This window comes from Schistocerca piceifrons, chromosome 2 (genome assembly GCF_021461385.2).
Source record: "Schistocerca piceifrons isolate TAMUIC-IGC-003096 chromosome 2, iqSchPice1.1, whole genome shotgun sequence".
NCBI classification, from domain to species: domain Eukaryota; kingdom Metazoa; phylum Arthropoda; class Insecta; order Orthoptera; family Acrididae; genus Schistocerca; species Schistocerca piceifrons.
Window position 1 is genome coordinate 562394297 of NC_060139.1, and position 12488 is coordinate 562406784.

The 12488-nt window shown below is 41.5% G+C and overlaps 1 protein-coding gene across 1 annotated transcript in view; it reads right to left on the reverse strand.

Annotated features, from left to right (window-relative positions):
* The window catches only part of LOC124774905 (glycerol kinase-like), a gene marked incomplete in the record, with an annotated part of 266395 nt that overhangs the window by 165641 nt on the left and 88266 nt on the right, over window positions 1-12488 (reverse strand). The window contains 1 exon segment of the mRNA XM_047249576.1: window positions 11902-12149.

Here is a 12488-nt window from a genome sequence, read left to right on the forward strand (position 1 = left end):
AAGTGGTGCTAGATTCGTAACCGAAAGGTTTAGTCAGCACAGTCTTACGGAGATGCTCAGTTATCTTACATGAGAGTCTCAAGAAGGAAAAGTTCTTTGCGCGAAAAACCGTTTAGCAAGTCGTATAATTCACAGAAGGAATACAAGGAGGGAGATAGAGCGCGTACTGTCATTTCATCGTGCTAGGTTCATAAGTGGAACAGGTAGTTAATTTAATAACAACACTACCGTGGACTTCCTACGATACACTACGTGATTTACTGAGTATACGGGCAAATGTAAATAATAATAACAAAAATAATAATAATTTTGTACTGAACTACTGCAGTTGCTAAAAGGTTCTTAATTTTACTCCACGACTGGTTTTGGCTTTCATTTTTAATCCGTTTTCGCAGATTTTTTTTATTGGGTCGCTCCAGATTCCACTAGAAAATGGCTTCAAAATATACGTCGAAACCAGTAGTGGAGTAAAATACAAGACTTTAGCAACTGGAGCGGTTACTCAGCAAAGTTAATTCTTTTCATTTGATGTTTTATTTTCCTCTAGTATTCTACCATATTTTCACCACGTGCCCTTTTTTCCTATCTTCAGATAACTAACATCTGTTTTCTTCGTGCTTCTGCCTTGGAATCCTTATCCTGCTACTTCTGCTTTTGTGTATTTCTGAATCTTCACTTGTCGGACCCAGCTGCTTGTTAATTGCTTTTTCCAGAGATACTTTGTTTTGTCCACTAACTGTAATTTGTCCAATACAAATGTCCAAAAATCAATCTTCTTTGCTTAGAGTTTATTTTTCCTCTATTTTGATGTATTTCCTAGTTTCTATTTGATTCCACGTTTCCCTGATTCTTACTGGACCTAAAATTTTCCTCGCGATTCTCCTAGCTAATGTTTACAGTTTGTCTTATTTATAATTTAGTGATAGAGATTCATTTTTGTAGAGAAGGACGAGGAGGAGATTAGTGTTTAACGTCCCGTCGACAATGAGGTCATTAGAGACGGAGCGCAAGCTCGGGTAAGGAAAGGATGAGGAAGGCAATCGGCCGTGCCCTTTCAAAGGAACCATCCCGGCATTTGCCTGAAGCGATTTAGGGAAATCACGGAAAACCTAAATCAGGATGGCCGGAGACGGGATTGAACCGTCGTCCTCCCGAATGCGAGTCCAGTGTGCTAACCACTGCGCCACCTCGCTCGGTCATTTTTGTAGAGGTTTTCTACTTTCCCTACCGTATTGTAATACATTACATTTGTGTTCCTTGCAACATACTTTTCACTGTAAGCATTATTTTTAATACTTCATACGCCGTTTTCATTTATTGTAGATTTTTCTAACCCTTTTTCTTTAATTATCTCTGCTATATCGTTGAAATTTTTGAACTTTTCTGTTTGAAAAACGTCTGTAAAAAAGGTTGGTGTATTTTTATGTTAATGATAATTTTTGTTTCTGTTGTAGAGAGTTTTACATTGTTCTGTTGGCTATCCATTATTAATTTATTACTACACCCTTCATCCAAAGACAGGCATACCTTCTGCCCTCCTTATGCATCTAGCTACATAGATGATGATTATTATTATTATTATTATTATTATTATTATTATTATTATTATTTATGACGGAGGGCGCTAAACAGAAACGTCATCAGCGCCAAGCTACATAGATACCAATTTATGGCGGTGGTAGCATGAAATTTAAACGCTTGAAAGTACATGATCCACTGGAGAGAGCACTGATAATCGATACGTAAAAACCATGTGATTCATAAAAGAAACTGCCCCACTTTATCTCGCTGGCAGTCCGTTAGTACTCTTACGTGATTACGATCTGGCTTTCAAGAGCGGTGAGGTATTTCTGATAAGAACGGAGCCAATAACCACTCAAATGTTGAGAACTTGCAATTTTTTGCATAGTGTATGGTGCTGCAGAATCTCTGAAGAGAATAAGACTAACTGACCATTTGGATTCTCCGTTTCGGTAACTAGTTTGTGAATTCTTCAGCCATTAAAACTGCAGCAGTAGTCAGGGACGGGCTACTAGTGATGAATTCGTGTAGTCACTTCGTCACCGGAAGTTTTTACAGAAACCTAGAATTATGGGGATTTTACAAATAGATAATGTCACGCACGTGACAAGATTATCTTGTGTCGTACCTTCTTTCAGTCCGTTAAGCGCCCGGATCGTTTCCCCCACCATCCATAACACTGGACTGCTACTTTGTTACAAAACATTGTGCTGCCATTTGCGATAGAAATACTAACATCGATTCTATGCGCCAGTCGTATCTGAGAGTACCCTTATAAGGCAAGTGGGGGCGAATAACGCTATCTGAATTTAAATGCAAGACTTTCTCCCTGGTACATTACAGAATCAGTTGAAGAATCGAGATCGACAACAGAGCCGCTCGAGACGGAAGACAAGCTTGGAATCGACAAGAGCAAAGCATGAAACAGGCCGTGGATTTCTTTACGGAATCATGTAACCATTCACCGTACGCGATTCAGGCAAACCACGGCATCCCCAAATACAAACCTTTCTCCTCGTGAGGGAGTCTCAGCTGAATTTTTTTATTCCAACTTCCATCACATGTACGATCTTTCATTGCCCAATGCATGCAGCTGCCCGATATTACTAATGCCATCCGCACACGGAGCGACTCGAAAGCCACTAGTTGCCGACGGGAGTTGGTAACGTGTCTGCAGCGAATCACTTCCTTTGTAGTTAAATAGGGCTCTGCAGACAGAGTGTAGTTAAACAGGGATCTGCAAACAGTGCGAGTGCAGAGTTATCACCAGTCAATCGCTTGCAACGCGTTGCCAACCAGTTGCTACCGAATCGGCGCCCGCGTTGCCAAGCGATTTGAGTTGCGTCGGTCACCGAACACAGCTCTGTATTGGTTTAATTTGAAGATGAACGAGCCGTTTGTGAACATCTGCTTTGTACTGCCACTCGACAACCATCCCATTTGATACAACTGCAAGCTCCCAGACTACCGAAAGAGAGATTTGACAGAGAAACTGGTATGGGAAGGGGAAAAAATTTCGAATTACATGTCTAGAATACTGTACGTCTATTGTTTAAAATAAGATTCCCGGTACGCCAATGGACCCAGATGTACAAAAAATGATTGTAAAACACGTCGACAGTATTTTGTGAGACTAGCAGCCTTTTCCGTTCTGCAAAATTACACAGTCAAATTGAAGCGAACAGTGAAATGTCACAATGTCCGATACGTATAAATATATTGGTGTTCACATGTAAATGAATTAACGACCACAAAGCTCCAGCACCATATTTCCATGCATATAAATCTCAAGATATTTAGTTTTTCAGAATTAAGGTCATGATGTGTTGTGGTGCAAGAAATCAACGGCACCAAATCACTGTAGCACTGTTTAGTCGTTCTATAAAAACTATGAAATTCGAGTACGTCTGTTACACCTCCTTGGCTGTTACTTGCAGCATGTTGTTTACGTTCCTTTGGATGTACTAATAAATCCGGAATTTTCTTTGTTTTCTTATTAAACAGAAAACATCTTCCTCTGAGCTTGAACCTGTTGTCGACATGCCGAGTATAAGGAGAAGATGCTCTCCTCTACGCTTGCAACCGGAGTTTTTCATTTCTGAGTTGCTCCGTGTGCGGAACTGCTTTGCCAGCTAGTTGGCAACCAGTTGTCGGTGCAGGTCGCCTGCCCGTTGCGTTCTTTTGCAGTCTCTCCGTGTCCGGACAGCATAATAGTTAACAAAATTGATACAACCTACGAAAGAGCACACAACGAACAGGTCTCGTATCTCGACAAACTCGAGAGAAAAGGAAGATAACGCATCACATCATATCTTGCACTGCCATGTATGAGGCTTCGAATTCTTTGCCGATAAAAAGTACAAACTGATCCATTACATTTTCGGAACCATTCCGAAACTCTCACCGTATGGATGATTTTGTCATACAACTGAATTGATATCTTGCCTCCTGTGCGCACAGTGTCAGGGGAAGTACATACATCGTATGCACTTATGCACTCACCCCTAGGATACGCCACACCACCACGGCGCAATATCGTCGACGAGGAAGAGAGCCCACAAGTTTCTTTAGGTACGTCATATCCAGCTGAAGCCACTATTCGAAACAGTAGCAGACAGTTTTTCTGTGTGATTAAGATCCAGTGGTTTAGTGGACCAGTCAAGATGCGACAGGGTGCCAGACTGTTGGTCAAACCAAGAGCGTATGCGTGCAGCCCTGTGAACTTGGGTGTGGTCATCTCATCTTGGAAGACAGGAGTATCCTAACCACACTCATCTTTAAGTACAAGAAATGGCAACACTTCCGTCACCGAAAAATGTTCGCGGCAACCATTATGAATATTGGCCCACTGTCGTCTGAATTCACTTGCCGTCACAGAAATGCTCACAGCGTACACAATCAAATTTGTCAAGCTGGTGGCTAATTAAATATTCAGTTTAACAATTATCTGGCCAACTCATCATCGATTCAGTCAGTTATTTCTATGTATTACCAATCTGGCGACGATGTATTAGCACTATTTCACATCTGTCCCAGTCAATTGTGCTGACATCCCAATACTGTTTTAATCAGGAACCAAGCCACTACATTAGCACGCTAAGTATCAGTTTCAGTGAATGCCGCTTGTCAAGAACGGGATATTACAAAAGAACAAGTTTGGTATTAGTGTCAGCCCTCAGAGCTTGTTAGATTGTGTGTAAACAAAATACCCGACGGACTCCCCCGCAGGTAGTCTGCGGAAATGAGTCGCGTGGGTTGTAAACTATTACAGACTATTAAAGCAACACTGCCACAACCGTGCAATAGTTTTCCTGATCACCCCCACTCCTCTACCTATAAATGCCACCAAACACAATCGGATTGTCAAGTTATATTGTTGTCACATACTGAGTAACATCATAAAATATAGCGATTATTACCATGCGCATTCCGCTTGAGACACAGTTACTTGTTTCGGCCCTGAAAACAATCTTTAGGCTGTGTTTACTAGCTTCATTGATGAAACTTGCACTGCGACGTATTAGTTACGTCAAGCCCTAAGACAAACAAGGAAGCACGTGAAGATTCTGTGGATCTTCGTGCATGACACAACGAAGAGATCCTAACACAAGATTTTAAGTCTGTCAAAAAATACCACCAGAAGATCGATTTTGCAGGTCCGAAACAGGTCATGGTGCATCTTTGCATTAAGATGCAAATGAATTTTGTGGTAATATCTTTTTCTAAAGTTAAATTGCTAATATATTGTATTGAGCTACGTTCTTCTACTAGTGCGAGTAAGCGTCCATTAATTTTGCGTCTAAGACGAATTGTAAACTATTTCTGTGGCTTAATGGACTTTCGACGAAATTCTCTGGTGTGAGTGAAAGTGTGTTTCTTTAGATTATAAAATAAAATCAAAGTATCAATGTACACACAGAAACATGTAACTTTGCTATTTGACCTTTTTTTAAATTTTGAATCTGCAGATCATTCTTTGAGATTTGTCCCTGCCGTGGCCCATGTGCAGATTTAGTTTAGTAACAGCGGCGAAGCAGACGTGTGGAAGAACTCCCAATGTGACATACCCTTTATTTCCAATATAAAAAATAAAAAAATCTGTAAGTGGCTTCGTCGCAAGTACAGCAATTTCCTGAACAGGAAACAACACTGGCGCGCATTTTGGTCGATGTAATCAACTCTTCACAGCAAATTAGTTCCTATCGGCATTTTCATGATTGATTAGCGCTGTATACCGCGCCCAACACAGGCAGAACGTTCGCAAGGTAAAACTTACGAAATGTGTATATAATAACTATACGAGGTCGACCAACCCAAAGATCAGTAAATATTTGTAGCAAAAATTAACACTTGCTCTATGGTTACTACGTGACGACACTTTTTTAAACAAGGAACTCGTACGCAGTCACCTTTAATTTACAAACAATTACATTATTTATATTTTCTTCAATTAAGTAGTTCTCGCTCGCGCAAGCAGATTATGGATTTCGCAAAATTCTTCGAGTGATTTTCTCAGGCTGCCTCTGACTGATACATTATTAAATAGAAAATGATTAGGCTATCAGCTGCTGAGGAGGCTGAACCTAGAGACTGCCTCTGAACGAGAAACAAGCCAGTCTTTATACCGTAACAGTGCTGAGTGGGTGAAACACAAAGTTTAACAATTAAGGTGATTTCCTTGGAACTCGTGAAATCTGGAAGATGGTTGTGGGTCCTGTAAGATGGAAGCAAACAAGTCTAGCGGGAACAGGACGGGAGCTTTCAACACGAGTTTTGATTTTCATTTTTCTAGCGTTGGTGTCTGATTTTACAGCAGCACTTTTACATTTGATCTGGGAGCTAACAGGTGAGATGTTAGACGAAGAACCAGACTTGTCGATGCTTAACAGACCGCATTATTTCCGTAAAAACTCGATTGGTGCGATTTCCTGTCCGTTACATCTTAATTGCTATCCAGTCTTTGTATTTGTGCATTGTATGTGGAAGTCGCAAGGAACCAGTTCGAGGCAATGTGTTAACTGTTAGCGGTGAATTTTTGTTAGGGCCGTGCTCTGAGCTTGAAATGTTTCTAAGAGCAGTTATTTCGTTACAAAGCTTATTTCCATCAACGTAGAGCGATAATAGTTTTTAACAGTGTCTCTCCGGGTAACTCGAGGCTGGCGTCCTTTATCAAGACATTTACAGATGTAGCAGTAACCAGAATTGATCTGGGTACACCTATAAAGACTTTCTCAACCAGTAGGAGGCGGCATACGTCGCGCGATTTAATTAATGCGCCACAAACTGCTAAAAGCGCGTGGGTTCTGCCAAGACCACTCGTAGGAGAGTGAAGAAACGGTATAATATGGCTAGTTTTGGAGTAAACTAAATCAAATTAAAATCACCAATGGCAGTTCCTTCTTACCTACCTAATAAACGGAAACAAATTTCTAAATGAATGTGATACAAGTTAAAGAGGACTGCTGTCTCTCTAAAAAATGTACTGTCTATTGAGTGGCATTATTACACATATAAATTCCAGTTCAACAAAATAAAAAGTGAAGAAATAAAACAGTGTGAAATCATCACAATTAGCAAAGCGTTTCAAGACAGCCAGTAAACATCATACAGGCTGATTACTGAATTCTTGTTTTCAGACAGTTTTTTTTAATAATATTCTTTATTCGAAGCTGGTTATTTCCTCCCTGTGAATGTAGAAGTGACACGGGTGATTATAAATCACATTGGATACACAGCTTGAATAGGGTAGGAGGAAAAGGAGGAGAACTGACCTGTTGATTACAAACCATGCAAGCGCCTAAGAACGAGACAGACGGAGCCAAACCTAAAGACTCTAAAAACTATGGCGAGTACTATAGAACTGTGACCGGCCAGGTGCAGAAGCCACAAACTTCACACACAAAAACTGTAGATGTTCAAAGCGAATTTTTCACTGAGGACGTAAGAAGGACGCCGTCTGATGTATTACACAATATTAATGATTTCATGTGAAGAAACGATTGTTTACGTAGATTCATCCAATGTCTATAAAAAGCAGACCGCTTACTGGAATTAAGTAATATGGCACTATGCCCTTTCTTTAGAAATAAAACATCACGATTAATGTTAGTAGTATCTTTTATCGGTTTTCGCCCGAACGGAGTTTCCCTCGAAACAGAACTACACGCAAATTAGAACAGAGGAATGTTCTTTAGATCTGCGACTCACGGGGAAAATAATCATTTGGCTGAAAATTCCCAAGCCCCAAGTCCAATATTATAGAAGTCTTCATGTTTATACTGGGTAGTGAGAGTGAAAGAAATGACTATGGATGTTAATACCCGAGAGAGATCTTCAGTCGACAACATTGTGCAACGAAACACTCAGCTGCGACAAAGAGAGGTGAGCCAGCTGCTGATCATACCTTCACGCTTGATTAACGACAGTTTAGTCTCCCACAACTCCCCAGGTCAGTGATTTCCAAATTATTCCTCTGACTTTGAGAATCCTAGTACTTTGAGGAAACAACTGATTTATTGTTAAATAAACAAAATTTTTCGATGCGAGAAAAACTTGTTTTAATCATTGATTAGTTCATTATTAAATCATTTTTGCAGCAAACGTCGTCTCAGAACTTTCCATACAGTTGGTTGGGGTATTCAAAGTTCTCGGCTTGTTCTATTGGTAGACTTATTGGGACTGCGCACAAAACTTTCATGAATCCGTCGGACATCATCCTCTGGCACACGCGGTCGACCTGTGCTTTTTCCTTTGCACACATTCCCAGTCTATGTAAATTTCTTAAACATTTTGCGAGTTGGTGGTTGAATACCGAATTTGGTACAAAATGCCCGCTGCGCTGCAATGTGTAACTCACTTTTCGGGAACTCAAGAATGCAAAAAACCTTGTGCTTCAAAGTCGCCATTTCACTCAACTGACAGGCTCTCTAGACGGCCCAATTGCCGCGCGAACTCTACCGGCCGCTTCTGAAACCATCACCGCCCGCCGCTGCCCGCCAAAAACAAAAAAACTTCCTCTTTTCATTGGTATAAAGCTTGTTCATTTTGGATTTGTACTTGGATACATACGAATTTTTAAAAATTGGTCCATCATTTAGAATTACCGTGTAATTTTAAAAAATAATTGTTATCCTCAAAATGTCGGAGAATACATCACGTTATTAATAGTTTTTCGCGGAGCACTTATTCACTTCTTTGGAACACATTTTGGAGAAACCTGCTCTAGGTAATTGCTGGGCAGGTTCCCACCTCTTCTTTAACACCGTTACAGAAAAGAACGGTTAAAACACGGAGAAAAATCACGCTTTTGCAGATATAACTTTCCCTTCCATCTTAGGCTCGAAAGAATATAGGATTGATACGTGGCCACGAATTTCAATAAAGGCTGATTACTGTACCATTGTCGATTTAGTCGTACGTAAGACAGTGAAACAGAAGACTTTTTATTTAAAAAATTTCACACTAGCTCTTTCGACCGTCACATGTTTTTGTCTTATAAATTAGGCCATAATATATGAGCGGACTAAAAAAGCAAGTTACAGTTTACAGATCGTTGTGACAGGCAATATTCAATGCTGGAATACACTCAAAAGTGAGGCAGATACACCACGGCATGTTTTCAACATAGTCAACGAGTCGTCTTAAACAAAGACTCCAAACGTTCTACCAATCTTTCAGTTTTTCGACGACAGAGATCCACTCCGCGTGGACGTCCTCATCGTTGAAAAATCTGCGACTGCTACGATGCAGTTCCTCGACCGCCAGAACACTGTTGTCCGTGGTCGATGTCTATGGCCTTATAGGTCTGCGCGGCCTTTGTAAAATTGTTGGCACCATGCGTTTGGTATATATACTGCCAGAATTACACGGTGAACCAGTGTGTAATTTAGACGGTTTGCCCACAAGAATCGTACAGTCTCACATACTTCCACTTTGGAGCACGTTTCCAGCTGCCACTCCATTTCCCTCCCATACTGTGGTGCACCTGTTATCCGTACTACAGGAGAACTAGGTCTGCGGGAAACCTATAGCGTACTCTCTTCTGACAATTCGCCTCTTGATGCGCAATGGTCTTGGCGTGGGACGAGACGTGTAACCTACGTTCTGAAGCCCCTCCTTCGTACGTATAACTTAGGGGGGCGTCATGGTGGTAAACTGCACGTTTGTAACAAAGTTTATGACAACTGATGCAAGGCCGTACTGAATTGGTCGATGCACAGTTGGCTAGGAGATGGTTTCTCAAATGCAATAACAAAACGGGAAAAACAACGGAAATCATGCGTAAATTGCAGTGAATACCCTACCAGATAACAACCGTTACTCACTGCTGTACAAGTCTGCACTGAACGGCCTCGGTTCCATTCGGCACACTCATGAAGGCCGACCGGAAAATCTGAAAGTTAGCAAGCGATAAATTTGAATGGTAGACGGTGGCTCTAGTCACTTCCAAAATAAGCTGTATGATGCAAAGACATCCATTTGCCATACTACCTGCAGAGGAATCAAACGCGTAGGGTTAGCGAGGGAGAGCACCAACAAATGTGGGCCGTCGTGGGGAAGGGAATAGCTTGGAATCTCGTCAAAGGAATAGTTCCGGCATTCGCTGGAAGCAACTGCGGGAAACAGTACAAAAAGTAAATCAGCATCTCCGGATCACCCTTCACTTCCAGTTTTTTCTTGGCCACTGTACAGACTGACGGTCCCCTACTGAAGCAGCTCCGATAACGTCGATCCAAAACAAGCTTTACGTATTTGAGAGAGACATTAGAAAAGCAACCTCTGCTACAGCAAACTCTTCGATAAGTGCCAAACGTTCTCAATACTTATGCTTTGTGGCGAATAAAATTGTAAGCTCTTACTATTCGAGCAACGTTGTTCCAGCTACAGTGATGACGAGTCAAAGGCAGTTCCACAATATAGTAGTTTTCAAAACATGTTCGTACAGAATGGAAGAAAATTAGACTTTCCCGTCTCGTCGATAACGGCGTCCTTAATTACAACACGAGGGGCGGAAGAGAATGATGTTCTTGCCTTCCTCCGACCCGTGGCGACGGACTGTCAGGCAGTTATGGAAAAAGACCTTTTTAGTAAGTAAGAATCAAGGTGCAAACTTAAGTCTTTCACATACAGCAGAGGTGGAAATCACGGTATGACCTACAGGCAAATACCAGATCCAAAAGATCCAGTTTTTTCAAGAGCTCTCTGCAAGATACTCTTGAATTAATACAAGATATACTTCTTATCCAGGCGATTCATTAATTCTAGGTGTGGATTTTCCAATTGAGGTTGTGATCTATCTAGGGTACTAAAACTTAACAGTTACTATGTGCTGTACTTCATCGTTTGAGAAACTTACTTTTATCCCTTGTGGATTTCTATAAGTAGTACTGGACTGTATGTACTACTTGTCAACATTCAGTGATACTTCATTTACCTTGAACTATCTGTTGTGTTTTCGGATATTTCATTAGCTGCCTTTTCAATAAGGTGACCGGTACTATTTTTATTCCAATACTTTTATCATCTGCAGAAAGTACAAAATTTGCCTCTTCTGAATAAGCAAGATGAAGATCATTTATGTATATCAGGAACAAGATGGGACCCAGAATCTAATCTCGTCTGATGGCTTCAAATTCGCCATGTGACTTCCATCGAACGGGTGCACATTGCTTTCTGTCAGCTGTAACACATTGCTCGCACATAACTTATCCGATTGGGGGGAAAACTCTGAATTTGTTAAAACTGACAAGCAAATTTTAACGCAGACGCTGAAGCAATGGGTAATACTAAATCACCTTCTTAATGTCAAGTTTTCGCTTTTGTCTAAAAAAAATAAAAAAACAGAAGTTGCTATTTACTACCATAGTAATGAATATGTGTAATTCGTTTGCAGGCAATCACGTTAGTAAAAGCAATTAAGTACGTTACTAACGTCTATGGTTCAAGACACTGGCAAGTTAGTTAAGGAATCAGTTCTTAATTGAAAATAAGCATCAGTACCACCAAAATTTCTCCACTATCGGTCTCGGCCGTCAGGCCATTTCAAAGCGTTCAGAACTAAAGAACAGGAGGATCTCTGCCACTTGGAGTGCGCCAGAGAGCGCTCTTCAGTTGCGAATACTAGGAAACGGCCCGAGTGCCGAGACCGGAAGTGGAGAAATTTTGGTGATACAGGTGCTCCGTTCCAATAAAAATATTGCTGATGTTTGCGGATGCTCTGTGTCCCAAGAAAACCGAACAGTGAATCTTAAGCTGAATCTTAAATGTGCACCTGATTCGTGCACGGAGGTGACAAGCGGACCGACTTCTGTAAAACACACACACACACACACACACACACACACACACACACACACACCAGCGTTAGCGCTAGCAGCCGACCTTGCTGTGTCCCGCCGCCGGTTCTGGCTCGCACGTGGTCGGCGTCCTGCGTCGGCAGCGTGCGCGCCACAACTGACGTGGCCGCCGCAGCGGCAGGGACCGTCGGCGATACAACTGCCCCCACCGGGACCGCCAGCAAGCGCCCAGTAGCGTCGCGTTGTTTACGCTGGCGCCGCGCCCGGCACGCGACGCTCCTCCTCCGGTGCTCTCTCCTCGTAACGAACCATCACTTCTAGCTCTTGATTTTTCTGAAAGAAAACCAAACAGAGGACTCTGTTATCTACACCAGTCACTAGCTGTTAGGGGCGTTGGAGGAATCGCCCAAGGCATGATACAAAAAGCGAGTCAAACACATCAGTTTGCTTAAAGCCCAACAGTGAAAGCCAGGTTTAGTATACGACAAGTACTACTATAGCGTAGGAATTTTGGAAGTAGCAATGATACAGTTTACTGATAACCAAAGAAAACTTCATAACGAATGTTCATAAAGGTTGTACGGTAAATTTTTCACACTGCTGACAACTGAAAGAACACGAGAAGTGTCGTTGGACATTTCAGTACATTGACATTATCTGCTCTAGTATATA